This window comes from Synchiropus splendidus, chromosome 12 (genome assembly GCF_027744825.2).
Source record: "Synchiropus splendidus isolate RoL2022-P1 chromosome 12, RoL_Sspl_1.0, whole genome shotgun sequence".
Lineage (NCBI taxonomy): Eukaryota > Metazoa > Chordata > Actinopteri > Syngnathiformes > Callionymidae > Synchiropus > Synchiropus splendidus.
This window is the reverse complement of record NC_071345.1, coordinates 17,259,897-17,278,604: the sequence shown is the minus strand read 5'-3', so window position 1 is coordinate 17,278,604 and position 18,708 is coordinate 17,259,897. Positions and strand designations below refer to the sequence as shown.

Genomic DNA, 18,708 nt, shown 5'->3' with positions numbered 1-18,708 from the left:
GGGAAACATTTGACTCCAGTGAAACACCTGTGTGCGTCAACATGTAAGGTGGAAAGCCTGAACATGACTTCAGCGTCAAAATCAACCTACCAATCGTGGCTGTCACTTCAAAGTGAGGATGTGTTGGCTGCCCCAGATCTGACACCAGACGTGGGCGGCCCCTTGATAACACTTCCCCATGTCCTGTCAAGTACAGTATGTGCATGTGTGAGTGTGTATGTTGAAAAGTGTGTGTGTGTGACCTCTTAAAGTCATCATATTTGTCATGTGAACAGATCTTTTTTTCTGAAGTCATTTCATCATTTGTTCATAGGTTGTATCCATAGTCAAACATCACACGAAACAAACGGTTACACTTCTGAATCACTGTTGCTGAGTCTTGAGGTTTGCCAACCCGGGATTTGAATCGGTGCTCCCGACATACTATACGCTGGCTGACAGAAGACTCGACAGAAGATGAACAGGCTTACTAACGGGGACAACGCAAACGCACTCGGAAATTAACTCACATGGCTCAACAAACAGAAAACGCTCGGATGTGGATAAAACACACACACACAAAACAAATGTGATGCGATGTAACGGTAGAATGATCGAGGTACAGAAACGAAGCGAGAAGAATGAAACTGAGGAGGCGGCTGAGAAGGAAATCGAGCACACACACAATTTAGAAAGATTCAGAAGGCAAAATGAGAGAATGGAGTCGTGGTAGAGTTTACCGAAGGACACGAAGTAACCATCTGGTACCACGAGCTGGCACCGAGGTGTTGAACTCCACGGGAGCATGATTAGCAAATGAATGCCAGCCGTGTCGCTCGGAAAGCTGGGGAAAAACAAGGAAATGGAAAACACAGAACACATCGGGAAATCACACAAATAAAAGCACAAAATAAAACGGACATGACGCTTTAAATGCTGGAAATTAATGTGAAAATGTGTGGACTGGAAATGTGCATGTTTTTTTTATTATTATCTTTTTAAACCCTTGACTATATTGGAACAAAATTGATCTATGGATCTTAGTATCTTATTGGCCACTATCACTTGGGAATGTTGCTGTTGTCAAATACTAGGTGAAACAATATTTTCCTTTGTCCATCCTGAGCTGCTTCTAACAACCCACTATTCTTCTCATAAGATTAATGAAGCCGTGTCTATCCTTTAATGTCTGTATCCTACTTTGTTTTGGATTTCTAACAAGACCTTGGGGCACATCAGGACAGCCTTCTGGGGCTCATTAGCATCTTCATCAGTCTCCACATTCCTCTGTGGCTGGATTGGTGGAGATCCATGCCAAGCCTTGGAGCGGTTGCTGGCCGCGGAGTCAACCTGCTCACGGGGAAGAATGACACAGAAGCATCAGCGAGCATGAATGCAATAACAAGTCAACAGTGACATCCTGCAAGCAATAGCGAAACATTTTGTGACAGCAGGAAAGTGCTGACTCTTTGGGCGACTTGTCGAACACATCAGCGATATCTGTATGAGATCAGAATTTGATTTGAAGAGGCGATGTAAGCACACATGTCAAAGTGTGTGTGGCAGCAGTCGTGCAGCCAGACAGAGTCTGAGTTTAAATCTCCAGTCTGACAGGCGAGAGGAATATTCCGAGCCGACAGCTGACAGAAGAGAAGGAAGCCCAGCTGGATGTGGGGTGTCGAGACGCCGTTTCTGCCACGACTGCAGCTTCATATCTCCACCAACCAGAGAGAAGATGAATCAACTGCCGCTTTCCAGTTTGGAGACTTTGCCTCACAGACGAAATGCTTATCAGCACTTATGTTCATATTGTGGGGAAAATAAGCAGTCAAGTTTCTTGTAGCTCTAATCTCCTCTTCGCCAGCAAAGAGGAGCAGTGTGTGAGATTTAAAGTGGAGCCAGATAAGAAAATGTAAACGCACAAAGAATCTATAATGTGGTCAAAAGTTGAGTCGACTCAAAAACACAGCGCTGGTTTAATTCCCATCAGGTTCTGAGTCACATTTATTGAAACAACTGCAAGTGAAAGACGTCTGCAAATGAGGGATGGCAGTGACTCATACACACAATACACATATTAATGTTCTCTAACATTAATGTTCAGCATGAAAAAAGAGGCAGGTGAAATATTGATCTAGTGCAAAAAAAGAGTAATGATGACCTTTTAACTTTACCATAACTATTTTATTTTCCCATTGAAAAAGATGTTTTTGTTTTTTTAATGCATTTATTTAGCGATCATATTTATTCACTTATAAACTTTGATGCACATGCTCCATTAATTGAGTGTTGCTCGGCACGACTCTAACTGTTGTTCTAGCTAAGCACAGCACAGCAGTAGATCTTCCTGTACTGAGATGAACGGTTTTATACCTGAAGTACAATAACAGGTGGTCGTTGACAGTCAAGACCGACAAGAAGCGTGTTGGTTCACCATGCACACAATCATTTTACTCATGTTGCAGTTGAGATGAAGACTTTAAAGGGGTGAGAGTGAGTCAAGAATTAGAGCAAAGTCACTTAATACTACCAACTTAATACAGAAAACATGAGTCTATTCACCTTGTTTGTCTGTTTTAAGGTCATTCTGTATACACTGGACGGAAATATTGTTTACATTAACATTGTGCTAAGAGGTAGCGCGACACTCACCGTCAGAGCTCTGTCACTCTAAATGTAGTTCAATAATAGATAGGAAGGTACTGTGGCATTCAGGTGGTGGTTTTACAAAAAGAAAATACTAAAATGGTCAGGGATTTAACACATTACAGAAAAAAAAACCACTCACAACAGCTATGTCTTTGCCTGGATCGAGTCGAAACGCATTTGATTCAAATGTGGTCTTGACTCGGGTCTTGAGACTCACGAGTACTACTATATTACAGTCCACCAGCTAAGGTGTACTTACAAAATATAAAATAACTGGCTAGAAATCCTGAAAGTGTAATGTTCCAGTTATTACTGTTTATTTAATGTCGGGGCCCAGCCCTACTTATGGGCTCTTCCTGTGGGTAAGTGATGCTAAAATAGGTCACAAGGAGGTTCTGCACCCGTCCATATATACCACCAGGGGTGGGCAACTGCGTCTCCCAACGGCCCACATTAGATACTGGAACAACCGAGATGGGTCAGTTATAGCACAGCATCTATACATCCAATGAAGCTCATTGAATTTGCCTAAACAATTCTTATTTTTGCTTCCTTGTCGGTACTTGGTGTGGATTTTGAGTAGCCTTGACAGATAGGGAAGAGGAAAGCTGAGCAGAGGCCATCCCTTTATCTAAAGTTTAAAACACAAATGTTAGCAAAAACTACGGGGCTCTAGATTGTTAACTTCGCAGACATCCCAGCGTTCACCCCAGAGACCATCTAAATGAGGAGCCGGACAGAAGTGAGATCCGCTGAAGGCAGAGAGAGACGGACCGATCTGTCAGCGTTCACCGCTAAGACAAATGGTCCAATCTTTGCAGATCCCTGTCTTCTCTGCATCTCTGGGGTCTACTGCACTGAGCAGTGAAGAATGTAAACAGCAATAGACTGTGGTTTCATCAAGTATCCCTCTTATGTCTTTAGAGGAGTAGTTAAGAAGAACCTTACAAATGCAGAGTGTCAGAAATCTGCAGCCTGCCGCTCTGAACTCCAGCTGCTGGTGTGTTCTGCTGTCAGAGCTCCAGATGCCCACGGAAAGATGAGCTTTCATGATGATGTCCAGTCGGCCACACGGTTATTCTGAAGCTCCTGGGAATTCCTGTTGCTGCACTTGGACTCCACTGTTGAATGATGAAATGGCTGAAGGGTTGGGTGATCGCACAACTGATTCAGATGAAACTGGACTCTACACACATTACTAAATATAAGAACACACTGCTCAGCCATTGTTCTTGTGAGGCTTGTGCAGATTTGAAGGCGACTCAAAATCGTCGTCCTGTTACAACAACAAAAAGGTGTTTTGAATCATTGCAGAGGCGAATGCAAAAATCTGGTTTCCAGAAATACAGAGGCGCCATGTTGGATGGATCTATTTCACCTATGGATTTAATCTATTCTGAGCCACCACAATAGATCACATTCTGAAAACCACCGAGCCGCCTTTGACCAAACCTACACACAAAATATTTGTATACTCACTGAGAAACTTTTAATGTTGGAAATCATTTAGTTATGGATTATTATTATTATATGTATTTTTCAGTGTGGCTGTCCAGGAGTGTACCAGCTCACCTGCTCTCTAGGTGTAAGCACCAGTTTGGCTCCGCCCATTAAATCGGCTCTGGGGAAATCACTGATAATGGCGTTGAGCTAAGATATTTATTACCTTTATTTTCTTTCAAATAAGGCAGAATTTCACATCTTCAAAGGAATCACAACCACAAAAAAATCCATCTTCTTCCTGTTTTTATTAGCATTGCAATTGACTTACCAGGTGGGAAAAATGCACTGAAAATAAGATCAAACAGTAAATATTATACCCCATCTTCTGAAACCAAAAATAACCAACAATATATGAGGGGTGTGAAAGAGGCCACTGTACGTGTGTGGGGCTTGTGAATACTAGGTACATCAGCTTTAGGTATAGCAATGGCGGGCCAGGCTTTTTAGGCTTGGGCCTTAATAAAATATTGCCAAATAAATGGCAATTTTATAAGATACTCAACACTGTGTATCCACAGTAAACTCAGGAATAGAGGAAGCAAAGCAGTTCTCCTGGCTTGACCACATCCATACACGCCTCACAGTGTGATGCACTCTGTGTTCTGACAGCATGAATTTAACAGCAGTTTGAGAACACACCGGCCCGACTGAGATGCCCCTGAGCATCCTCAAGTCTGAGTCAGTTTTGATACTGGCTCCCAGTTTTTCTCTTAATAGTTGCATACTGGAATGTCCCACAACAGGTGCTGTTTCACCCACATCCGGGGGAAATACGCAACATAAGCAGGTAAAGGTAAGACACATTTTAAGCATGTGGAAAAAGACATGTATCATCAGTAAAGTTTGAGTTGCTCTTCAGGATATTTGGCGGTTGTTATGAGTTATATTGAAGGAGGTGCATCATCAGTGAACCTTTGGCAGATCATCGGGGAAAATGCCTCCGAGATCATTTTAACGTGCAATATCGCGGCTCCCTGGACTTGGAGAAACCAGAGGCGAGGTGATACGTCGAATGAGTGTTGAGCTATTTTAGACCAAGGTCTAAAGAAACAAACAATCTCTGGGACATTGCCAGTTTCTCTGCCAAATTTGAAATCGAGTGGATAATCCATCTTTCCTGTCTTTTGACAACTAAAGAGAAACTGAAGCTCAGAGAAGAAATTGGTGATAATAAGGCAGAAAATTGTTCCGTGCATTCCCATCCTTGCCATTCCCCATGGTGCTTCAGGTCCCCGCAGCCCGGAGGGATGATGAGCTGCACCTCTCGCAGGACTCTACATCCGTCATGCAAGTACGAAGGGTGGGAAGGAGAAAACAAAGCAAACAATGAGGCTGACTTGCTCGGGCAGCCAAGACCTCCTCCTGGTTGTGCATCCCATTCCCTTCTGCCAAATACCTTCCTTTTCTCTTTTCCAATAAATTTCTCTCAGACTATCTTTAGACGGGATTCATCATGATTTGACAGAAATTTTCTCAATGGTTCCAGGAAAACAGTGTCTTTGAGGCTTTGGTCTTTCAAGGTGGGGGAGCCTCATTTGAGATGCTACCAAATGAAAAATCTCTCCGTCAAAGAGAGAAGCTTTTAATCTGTGTTAGCTGTGTGTTGCCAAGGAAGAACACGGCCAATCGCTATCCCACTGAGCCGACAGGTGGGGGGGGGTGTGGCCATGTAGGTGCCAGTGCTGCCCGGTGGCATTTTAAATCTTACATTTATATACTTGAATTTCAATACATCTTTGTTTATTTTAATTGTTGCACTAGATGTTGGGTTCATGGAGAACTTGTTTTCATTAGTTTAGGGCAGCACAGTTACATTCAGTTCAGTGCTGCAACTTGAGGTTGGGTTTTAGGTTCAAATCCAGCTGAAATAGACTAAACTGGGAGCAATTTACAGATTAAATTCCGGTTTAAAACAACAAAGAAATGAAAAATAGATTTAACAATGGATCCACCCTCCCCTGCCTCCTAAAGGACCAACACACATCAAAGACCATTTTTGTTCTGACCATTGCTGAAGGTTTGGCTCACTACAGTGAGTGACACATTATCTAAAATGGCAATGGCTCAATATACTTCTACCATTGACTTGTGACTCAAAAAGTTGTTCATAATGTTTGTGTGAGAACTGCTTCAATTCTGACACCCAAAACACCACACCACAGAAGTTCTGCTCATCTGTGTATTAAAAGGTAAACATTTCAATGGCATCAATAAAAGTGCAACATGGCAAAAGTATTGGAATAATTAAATTCAAAAAACGAAAATACGAGGCTATACACCTATCGGCTATACACATTTCGGCATATCATGTGAAGTAAAATTGAGGACATTTTGCCTTATGGATGGAAACATCTGATACCGATCCAGGCCGATGCCGATAACCATTCCTAATCTAAAGCTCTCTTCATGCTCCAGCTTCAGTGGTCGATGTTTTTAAATAGCGATCTGACAATGTTTTCATCCTCACTCTCAGTTGTTTTCGGTCCTGTTAGACCTCCGTGCCCCTGTAGAAGAACCTCATCAGCTTGATACCTTCTACTATACGCTGCCCAGGTAAACCTGGCCGTTTATGGGCGTCCCTGTCCTGGGCTGTGTGAAACTCATCCCCTTGCTAACCATCACTTCCTGACTATTTATCGCCACCCCAGCTCAACATCGAATCATTTCAATCTAACTCTCTGATTTCTGAATATTATACAGCATTTCCCTTGGATCCTTGGTGAAGGCAGTTGTCATCGTAATTGCTTAATTAGGGAAAATGCATTGTTTTGAAACTTGTAATTAGATGGTTGTGACAAGTCTCGAGGGACCACTGTGATGAATGCCATTTTAGTAGTTTGCCAAATGTATCGCAGAATGGATCTCTCCACTGTGCAGGTCCATAAAAGACAAAAATAAATCTGAAAAGCTATTGCTGTGTGACGTGGAACTATTACTAGTGTATATATATATATATATATATATATATATATATATATATATATATATATATATATATATATATATATATATATATACATCTCAGTTAATCGCAGTTTAATGGTATCAGAATATTTTCCACAGGAAGCCACATTTTTCAACTTGAATGAATTTGGTATATTACTGAGTCCAATGATGGACCCATACATACATTTAAACAACAAAGTATTGTTTATTTTGCATCAGTTTGACAATGGCACAATAAATCACGATGGTGACTATATTCAAGTTTTTATATCACCTTATTGAAACTAAAGCTCTTTTCATGTCTTGAAAATATTTGCATAAGAATTTTCAATTTTATAAGAATTTCAAATACATTCAGAGTAGTGGAAGCCCTGCCCATTGTGTAGAGAAAAACATCCCTGAACAAAAGCAAACAGATGCTTTTATTTGCTTTTGTTCAGGGATTCCTCCATGTTTGTTGTTGTTGTTATCATCCTAGCTGCCACGTGTCTTGTGCATCAGTGTGATCAGTGGACCAGGAACTCCTGCACTTACAAAGGTTCCCTGGTGTCTGGAGGGCAAACTGTTCCATTAAATTAAATTAAATTAAATTAAATTAATTTATTTTAACATGTTTTTCTGTTGTAATTAATCGTAATCGTAATTAACTCCACACATTTAAATGGATAAATTGTGATGGAGTTTTAGTTCTGCATTCGCTCCTCTGGTTATACTGCAGTGGAACCCAAGTGATTTATCAATAAGGCTCACAATGGTTTGCATCTATCAAAGGTTTAAAATAGAAGACGTAGAGAGAACATTATTCATTACCAGCTTGGGATTCAGTACCAGCTCATCGCTTCCCTCTTTCTTGGACTTCTTTTATCTTGTTTTGGGACTTTTCGTGGATAAGCCAGCAGTTTCTGTTTCTGCAAAACGAATCACCTGCAAATATGAAATATGGTAGTTTGTTCTATCGAGAGATGGAATGTTAAAATCGGAAATGTTGTGAAAATATGGTTCAAGAAAGAACTAGTTAATTTAAGACGTTGTGGAACTCATTGCCTGTAAACAACAAGATGCATGCACATTTACACGCTGAACAAAAAATTATATTCCAAGTCATCAGAGGACCACAATCTCCCCTTGGGCATATCTCAGGTTGGCACATCAAGCAGGATTATTGCCAGACCATTTGGGACCTGTGATTCCACCATCCTGAAACCCGCCAACAGGTGCCGTCCAACAGGAACCACCATGGAAGGCCGACGTCTTGGCCAGCTACGTTACCACCCTTTGCCAAAATTGAGACATGGGTTGCAGCCACAATGCCAATCGTATATCTGGTTACCAGAGCTGTCCAAGTCCAGTGTGGTTTGATCAGTCATTCCACCATCCAACACCTCTGTGCTGCTGGATTCTATTGTTGGCGCCTTCGTGCTGGGTCCATCCTGACTGATCCTCATCAGCATGAACAACAGCAATAAGCCAAACGGCATGGTGTGGGATCTTTGCAGTGATGGCATGGTGGTTTGTTCTTCCACTGACTCAGGTTTAGTTGTAAAAAGCAGACAGCCAATGTTATGGTGTTGGCGGGGTGAACGTCACGAGGACTGAGTTGTGCAATTGTCATGCAGATCGCCGGGGTGAAGGCAGTGCTGTAGAGTCGGGAGGGGTCAGTTACCATCAGGGAACTGCTCTGATTGTTCCTCGTGTCAGAGTGAAAACCCAGTGATACTGTGACATTCTCACTCCCAAGGTGTCAAATAGCGACTCTCGTGATGTGAGTTGCGTCGTATGTTGATGCATAGGTGCCTCACAACATTAGTCAGAGACCAGTTCAATGAAGGCACAGCCTGTGTTTTAGCGAATGAGGATCATAGAAGCTACTGAGTTTACATTTTTTGTCTTTCTTTCACAGCCAACTGCATTAAATCTTTGCTGTTTCGGTGGATTGGTGGTGGTGCATTTACAATGGTAGATGTCAAAGTGCGTGCAGAAATGGTTGCACTCCAATTGCAAACAAGTGCAACACGAGGACAGAGCAAATAGTTAGCTAAGTATAAGGGGATCACAGGATAAAAAAACAGGCTAGCAAACTGACTACAAAAAGAAAAACATAATCCACTCGATCGGCTTTGAGTGGCACAGCTTAATGATAAGACAATATACAGGGTACCCTAAAGCCATCCTGCCTATCCACAAGGCTCAAGGCCTTCTGACCTGAAGGACAGTTATGGCTGTGGTGCAGATGGTGAGACCTGAGTGCTTTTCTTGACCTTTTATTGGAGACCAATTCTCAGGTTGCTTTGTCTCTGATAGTCATCAAGTTTTAGTGGTCAAACTCGTGCTCAACCTGATGTAGATATAACAGCATCACTCTCACAGAACAGCGTCTTCAAAACAAAGACGTCAGCTGCTTACAACAGTGGATGAGAATATTTGTGTAAATAACTTCAACAGTGAAGTTGAAAAATAGCATTTATGTTTTACAGTCAGATAAAGTAAAAATAGAAATTCAACCCGGTAGTTGTCTCTAGGAGATGTTGTTTTTTTTTTGTTTGTCTGTGAGAAATTACATAGCATCATCATGACAGAATGTCATTATTACATTCATACTATAAATAGTCAGTGCTGACTTTGCGTTAAATGTATCATCTGGATATCACACAGGGTGATTATTATTATTATTATTATTGAATGATTTTCTGTTTTCTTCTTTTTTTACACTGAGTTGACAAAGAAACATTCTGTTTTGGTGAAAGACTGGTGGTGGTAGTTGAGTAATGGAGTGATCTGGCTAAAGAATATTTACTAATAATAAATTTAATTGCACAACAATAATGTGAAAATCTGTCTTCTATTTTGAAGAAAGCGCTTTCTTTCTATTTTTCATTGTCTGAGTGTTGACTGCTCAGGACTCACAGGCCATTGGGTCTATGCAAATTGTGGCAAGGTGCAGCTGAAGCAGCCGCTCAGTAGGCGTTACCGCTGGTTCGGCTCACTTGCTTTGCAGCGGCATGTGCCTTTTGCGCCATGAAATGTGGCAACCCTAGTTTAGCACGAGTTAGATTTCAAAGCTTAAATACTTGCTCTAGTTGTTCAAGTCTCTAATGATGAAACAGACTAAGCTCTTGCATCATGTAGGTCTTCAGCAGCATGACTATTAGTTGCATTTCAAACAACATCTCAGGAGACGACGGAAATGAAGAGTCATTTGTAGCCTTTCTTCCTCTTTGAGTTGTGCAACTCTGTTGTTTTCCAACCTCTAAATGATGCCTCTCAGCGCTGTCAGTGTTCTTCAGTGGTGGTTACTGTCTCCCTCAGATCTTCTTCTGCCTCTGCTTGTTATCCAATATCTCCTGTAGCACTCTGAGAGATCCATCATCAGAGCAGAGAGTGTCGGCCAGGGCAACAGCACTGGAGTGGTCACTGTGAAGTGGCACTGTGTGTAGGGGCGGCGTATGGATACCTCACGGTGAAAACACATCTCCTACTATAGTCGGGTGACCAACATGACAGTATAGGGAGGAGGCTGTGATTTCTGTGTGTGTGTGTGTGAGTGCGTGCGCGGCAAATCTGTTGTCATTAACATTTCACTCTCCTCTTTGTACCAGGAGCGCGCGCCTTCTTGACTGCCTGTGGCCCCGGCCCCTGCGCAACCCTGCCAGCTCCATTTAGGATCACTCCCGATGAGGCGAAGACATTTGAAAACTCAGCTAATAGGCACAAGCGAGAGGAAGGGTTTCATTTCCAGAGGAAACTGTCTCCTTGACTCCGCTCCACCTCACAAACACTCGCACAGATACACCCACCTTTGTAGTGGCTCGCTCCCTCATTAGCGCGGGAGAGTTTTAGCGCTTGTCTCGGTGAGTAAATGAGCTCACTCGCCGTGATATTCACGCATCGCAAAACATTTGCTTTCAAGCTTCAACAGCGTGTCTGGAACCCAAATATCCTTATGTTGTGCTGGGTTTCCGGTGAATTATGCAGTTATTGAAATTAAATTGCAGATAAGGTTTTGGGGGCCCAGCCAATTACGAGTCCCCACAGGGTTGCACAGGTCTGTTTTGCTGCTGGAGAGACTGGCTGCTACTGTGTGGCTTTGAACATGTGAAAACACTTAGGAATTAGAATTGGAAAGCAGCTATTCAAGCTCGATAATTCTCAATATATCAAACAATATGTCAGCAAAAGCTCTGGCAGGCACACTTTATTATGAACTCGTGTTCAGCCAACTGCGATATGCATCGATGAATCTGAGCCATTGAAGACATATTTGTGCCACCCAAACAGTAAGGTGAATATGATGAATACTGACCAACAACTCCTGCTTCTTTTTCTTTCGGCTTCTCCCTTCAGGGGTGGCCACGGCGGATCACCTTCCTCCATCTCACCCTGTCCTCTGCATCCGCTTCTCTCAAACCTACAAACCTCATGTCCTCCTTCACCACCTCCATAAATCTCCTCTGCCTGGCAGTTCCAACCTCGACATCTTCTCTCAGCCTCTCTGACTTTGTCTCCTAAACACCTGGTATGTGCTGTCCCTGTCCAACAACTAGTGGTGGTTATTACTGTTACGAAGCCGACACCAGACCAGAAAATTTTTTTGATGAAAAAAATGTCTCAATATAAAAACAGATGTCCAAAACACATTCCCGCTCCCAAGACGGCGCTGCTGCAGGAGACTCTGCCACTTGCTAAAGCAACAATCTTAGATGAATACAACTGAACTGGATGGTGTCCAAGACAACTATGAACAATAAACATATGAACTGAGGGAGGAAGACAAAACTGGACACCTGAACAGTGACCATGGCGACATGAAGGCTCAGAAAACAATTTATTATTTGCGTTATTTTGACTAAGTTTGGACTTTTAACATGAAAGAGGAATTTGAATGTCTTTTAATTGGACTACACAACCTGGATAATGCTGTTTATAGCTGGACTATGCCTGCATGTAGCCGAGTAGCTGGACTAGGACCAGACTATGACTGGCCTGGCTGTTGCGTAGCTTAAGCAAACGGCGCCACATAACACAACATACAACTGAGAAATCACTTGTGAAACTTGATACAGCAGTGATCCTCTGCCTTTGTTGATGTTGAAACCTGATATCAGCTGTGTTGTCACTCGCGATGATGCTGATCTGCAGGTGTTCTCTCGGGTCGTTTTTTTAGATCTCTCAAAAAGAGTAGAGGACGGGATTTGTTGGTTTAAGGACATACATCACAGCCACGAAAACATTAGCATTGTTGCTAAGTTAGCACCACTATGTGCTATAGATACTCCATGTATCATTCTTGCAATAAAAAGACAACAGAGCCTCACAAATAATTCACTTCATTCAGAGACTTTTACAGTTGAAAAAGATGGGACCCACAGGAACAGCGTGTCGTCCATGTTTGTAGTTCTTTGTAGTGCTTCTCGTTCATTTTATGTTAACATGTTGAAGTGTTCTGCGCAGTAGTGCTCGCCTGACTTCAAACAATTTCTAAAAACTGCGCAGCTGCTTGAGAACTTGAAATGATTCGCAGTCTGGTGTAAATCTTAAGGCGCAGCAACTTGCTCATCTGACAATAATTTTTTTTAGATCGAACATGTAGTTTGTCAGCAGCAAGCCTTTGTTGGGACAGTGGTCATGCATCTAGCAAATGTCACCACAAGGACAAGGCTCTAAAGAAGCAGCTGGTTAGCACCGAGTTGCAACAATGACTAAAAGTAGGAAGTTGTGAGTTCATATCTCAGTGACAGTCAGTGTGGGCCTTAGGTGCCACCTGTCACCCCAGTTGCTTCGGCTAAAATGATAGACATTTTTTCACTTGTATGGCCACAAGAATTCATGAGTAACTTATGTTGATCCAAGTCAAACGTTCCTTTATGAATTCTTCTCAGGCCCTTGAGTTATATATAGAAGGATGCAGCGGTGATGTGTGCTCCACTTAAACAAGTTCGAGCTGCTACCTTCCTAATAGCCATTGTTTGCTACTGGGTTTTTGCTCAAATATGTCTCCTAACAGCTGCTCACAGACTGCGGTGGAATGATGATCCACTTTTTTTCCTCATCAACATGTACTAAACCAGCAATGACAGAACTTTGCTGCAGTTTTGTGGTCAGTCAGGGTCCTTTCAAGACTCAAGTAGAAAACATCAAGTTACTCACTTAAAAGACAGCAACATTAAAATATGAAGTTCTTGTTCTTGTTGATACAGAAAGCATTCTAACCCATTGTTTCTGTTCCCAGTTTTAATTTGGAAACAAAATACAAATGTATTCTTGGTGCTGAGATTTTGTCATCTGTTTCCTTTACCTGCACATCCTTACTGCCTCTACAGAGAACACAGCTGTGGCATAGCAGCTCTTCAGCGGCATTTACTGTAGTGGAGGTGCGCAAGTCAGCTATAATATGAATTTCATTCTTTAAACTAAAAAAAAAAAAAAAAAAAAAGGAGGGCAAAGCATTGCAACGTTTTGCCACCTCAGCACTACTCTTCCAGTACTGTAGTACTGTAGTAGACTGTCAAACTGGGGGGTCATTGTGGACCACATAGCAACTCTCTATTCAAAATAAAAATACAATTGAGGAAGTGTTCAAGCAAAGAAGGAATGGAAGGAATTTCCATTAGAGTGAAGTCAAGCACATCCAGTAGGAAGATGATAAGACAGAGAAAGCCCTGACCTGGACTTGAACCTGGGCCGCTGGAATCAGAGGCCAACCATCTGACTGCACAAATTATAAAACCATCACATTCCATCTCTTCTGTCAGATAAGATTGTTGTGATTCAGTTTCACACTGTGTCGTTCTCCAGCATTTTGCAGCGAGATGAGCCACCAAACATCACTCATCTGTTCCTCGTCCCATTATCACAATTTCCTGAACATGTCACATTCATCCTTTAAGTGTTTTGCTAACAGACAGAGGGAATGAAAAAGGCCGTCACATAATCTCCTTGGCAGAGGATGAGTCAGGTTTAGCTCATTGTGGAGTTTAGGGTGGGTTCAACAATAATAACAAAGAAAAAGGAAGGTCTGCATCTTTTCTTTTCTTCCAGAACACAAGGCTGCTGAATATTTCTACACATGGGGATGAATACTCAGAGGAAAGTCAGGTGGGTCATGACTTGATACATTTCCCCAAAAACAACAGAACAGAGGAACTTGTTTACTGAAGACGTGATTTACTTTTAAGGTCAAGTGTGATGTGTTCAATGATCGGGGAACCATTTTAAGCTACAATGAATGGACAGGATAATTGGCTGGTGTGAATAATGTACCAGAAGAGTAGGAACAAATTGGAGGACTTTTTTTTTCTGCTGTTGCATAACGGAGAAGTGACGATCAACTATTTCCAATTAGCTGCTTTGGAAAGTGAAGGAGTTCAAGGAAGCACAAACAAGCAAGTAGTTGCCAACTCATCACAGCAAAGTGCCATGTGAGATTTCATCATTTCGTCTTTAATGGCTGCATCCTTCCTCTTCCGCAGATGGATTTGGCTCCAGCAGTCATTGCAAAAGTCAAATAAATAAAGTGGAATTATCTCTGGGTCTTTAGTTATGTCACCCGAGGTGATTTGTCAATATTATACAGACATTATCTTCACTCTTGAGTAAGGAAAACGTGACAGCAGTGTGAACACAGTGTTCAGCTGCAGCTGTGAAAGGCCAGCGTGTGAGGAAACTTTGGAAATCTGCTGCATCAATAGATGCCAGCAGCTTTTCCAAAGGTCTCCGTCAGATGACCATGCAGATCCAATCGATCTCACTGTAGAAGTACATTCAAAGGATCATGTGAAGTACAAAAAATAGTAAAAGTAAAGCATGGACTTTGGTTTCTTTCATCTGGAATTCCCGAGAAAAAAAGGGAAGAGGAAATGTTTGAATCTTTGTGCTGTAGAAGTTCAGCCACGTCATATTGTGGTTTGTTTTAATTGGTTTGAAACATGAGTGCGCAATAAGTTGTATCTTCAAGGGCTTTTACACTGTGAGTGCTTGCTTCCCCTTATTCAACCTTCAGACGGCTGCTGAAGTTTCCAGAACAGGGGTGTTAAGCTCCACCAGGCAAGGGGCCAAAATGGCACACTGTCCAAGTTTGATCGGACAAAATGAACAGTTATTGATGCTCCTTCAACAGGAAATAAAAGTTGATACTGAATTACAAAAAGAAAAAATCATCCTCCTTAACCACTGCTCAAACATACTATACACTTCTGCTTTCAGACCTTTCACGGTGCCTTCTAGCTCCATCAGTTTTTCCTGATCAATTTAAGAAAAAAAAACGTTACATTGTACTCCTCAACATACGGAAGAGGGTCAGGGACAGTGAAGAAAAAATAAAATAATTGGCAGAATTCTGACTTTAATCTCAGAATTCTGACTTTAAAAAGAGAATTCTGAGAATATTCTGACTTTAAAGTGAGAATCCTGACTTTTTCGGTCAGAATTCTGACTTTTCTTTTTTCAGAATTCTGACTTTAAAGTGAGAATTCCAATTTTTTTCTCTGAATACTGACATTAAAGTGACTTCAATCGCAGAATTCTCACTTTGTGATGTCGACCAATGAATTGCGAGGCAGGAATCATCAGAATTAGAATTACAGACTTCCTGACCAGCCGGAGTCAGCGTGTGCGGCTGGGGACGACTGTCTCCGATGCTCAGACCCTTAAGGGAGGGAGGTGGAGCAGCTAGTGTCCTGGTGCAGCCAGAAGTTCAACGCCCAGAAGACAGTGGAGGTGGTCATAGACTTCAGGAGAGTAACAGTTTCGATCCAGACCAGAACCTCCTATCACAGCAACAGCTTCTTCCCCTCGGCCGTCAGACTGTTGAATTCGTGAACAGCCTTTGTTGTTTATTTTATTTCATTTTACATTTTCTGTCAGCACTTTATTCCAAAACACTTTCCTAGTTGGTGGGATCCCCACTGACCATGGCCATAAATTTGATTCTGATTCTGAAAAAAAAGTCAGAATTCTGCCATTTTTTTTTCTTCACTGGCCCTAATCCTCTTCCGTATTAACATGTATTGACCGTGATCTAGTTTTAGCTATGAACCACTTTTGAACTTCATTCTGAGCCAACTGTGTTTTTAATACTCTTAGAGGTCATGAAAAATTGACGCCTTCTAGCGCACGGAAAAAGGGGTCTTATTACGCTTCTGTGTTAGCAAAAAGAAACGTCAACATACAATATTCATCCGTTTCCAAGTAATTGACTGTTAAAATAAACAAAACGCTAAACGCTCTGTGTTGACAATTCCATTTGCCTCCAGAACTCATTACCAAAAAGGCATCACAGGAGCTTGTTCATGTAACTCACAAAGGACCATGGGATTGATGACACAGCGCGCTGTCGTTCCTCGAATTACTGAATTGGAAGAACAACTTTTTAACTGAGATGAAGAAGCGTGTTTTTGGCCATGAGGGAGAGGAACCAAAGGCTGCGTGGATGAAATTTGTTTTTCATCACGAGCGACTGCAGAGTCTTCATAAGGAAACATGTCATAGTTTCACAAACATGAGTATGTTGCAGGTTTTACTACAAATCAGGGGTTGAATCCCAGAGCTATTCCAACATTTCGTCCATGATCTGAGCGTTGACGTGTGAGAAAACAGTCGAGTAAGGATAAATAGATATAACTTTGGAAGTACAAACATTACTGGAAGAAGAAAGAAAAAGACACATCAGCATGACAGACTTAAGTAAACAAAAACAGCAGGTTTAACCTTTGGTCCTGGGAGTTGTAGACAAAACTTGGAACTGGATTTTGGGTTGAAGTTGAAATAATTCCATTGGAATTGGTTCAAAATGACACATCTTTCTTCAAGCCCTGAGTTCACCGAATAGAAAGATGATATTCTCACCTGAGTCGGGAAGGTCATCGTTGAAAGGTTCACTGACCTTCTTTTAAAGGGTGGCTGATGTTTGTGCATTTTTCAAGACAATACGGGTCAACAAAAAAAGCAGCACTAATGACTAGTGTTTCTTTTGTCGCTGGGTAGATTAATAATGAATCATCTTTTGATGAGTTGCAACGTCAATATATTGATTGACTGCTCACCAACTATTATGGCGATGAAGCAAATGTCAAACAGGTCCAAAGGTTAATGAACAGAGAACAGCGTCACTGAAGAAATGCTAGTCTCGGCAATACGTCCAGCTGCTCAGAGGGATACATCAGCAGTCCAGACTTAAAACACGCACCAAGGAAGCGAAGAGCGCGGTGACTTAACCTGAGCGGCTGCTGATGCGACACAGACCGTCCACTCGTGAAGCCGGTCACACAAGCGGCTGTCAGATCGGGTTTTCTGCTGGTGTTTATCCTCACATTGTTGAAGGGATTTACCAGAGAGCAGGAAAGATTAATCCCTCCTGAACAGCTCTTTTTTTTTTATACCTCAGCGACTCGCAAGAATTTTGGATTTATCAGGAGAATTTTCTCTTTGAACTGAGAGTAGCATGACAGTGGGGGATAACTGAGATACACACACAAAAAAGGGTGACGCGTTTGTGGTCGACTCTGGAGATGAACTGATGACATTTTACTATGATATTGTTTACGTCACTTCATTGTGTAAACAAGTGAAATAAAATAAACATGTTTGAGAAGCTCTTCCTTTATGACATTGGTGCCGTCACAAGTGAATCACACTTCACCAACTCAGCAGCCTACAAAGATCTTCCTTCTTCAGTCATGTTCGTGTGTTGCTATTCCACACACCGAGTTACCACATCAAACAAGCCGACAGATGATCACCAGCTTTTAACCTTTAGACTGACTTCATGAACAACCTCAACATTTAAAACCATGAAAGATCAGGCTTTCTTTGGTCTGAATGGTCCTGTTCCTAGAGATCATGGGATCAACCCAACGCTCCCTGTCACTTTGTGGCACCCTCTAGAGTGTGGGAGGCTGGCATAAGGTCTTTTCATGATGATAATAATGATGTTAATTGTCAAGCTGTATTAAAGATGCTACAAGAAAACAACGATTCACGGAACCTGACTTACTTGAACAACAGAACAGTGAGAAGAGTGTGGCAACAAGCCTGATATTTCACTGTTACTTCAAGTTTCAATTCAAATCGTGTGTTGGTAAAGCAGCTTTATGATGTGTAGAAATTTTAATCTTGCTTCTACAACTTCAATTTTGGGCTATTTTTTTCTTTATTTATTCTTTATGATTAAAAAATATTTTATTGAAATTACTACAGCAATTTCATATGCACAAAACACAGTGGACAGTGCACATTGGTGAGTCTCACACAGTCGCTGGTGAAAGAATTTGTGTATTTATTTAAGAGAAATAGGAGCCTAAGATAACGTCAGACTCCAGTTGATAGTTAAAATCTTGGATAAGGAGTATCTCAGTGACACCACTGGCTCATATCACAAGAGACACTGTCTTATGAGCCTCCAGATGAATTGTTGACATTCATAAACAGTGAAAACAAAAGTTAAAAACAAAATTCAGCATGAATTTAGTTGAAAAAAATATTGATATTCAGTTGAGACTATTCCATGAAATCAGTAGTTCAAAACACTGAAGCATGACATAAAACAAAATGCTATAAAACGGTTTTGTTTTTTAATAAAATGAAAAAATATTTTAATAGGTTTGTAAAATTATTTTGTACAACTATACCATATATTGT

General features: G+C 41.5%; 1 protein-coding gene across 1 annotated transcript in view; it reads left to right on the top strand.

The window, feature by feature from the left end:
- ube3d (ubiquitin protein ligase E3D) overlaps positions 1–13,326 on the top strand; it is a 44,801-nt gene extending 31,475 nt beyond the window's left edge. Inside the window, exon 11 of the mRNA XM_053881762.1 lies at positions 10,674–13,326. The gene's annotated coding sequence lies outside the window, so the exon portion shown is untranslated. The remainder of the gene's footprint in view (positions 1–10,673) is intronic.
- Positions 13,327–18,708: the final 5,382 nt, after the last annotated feature.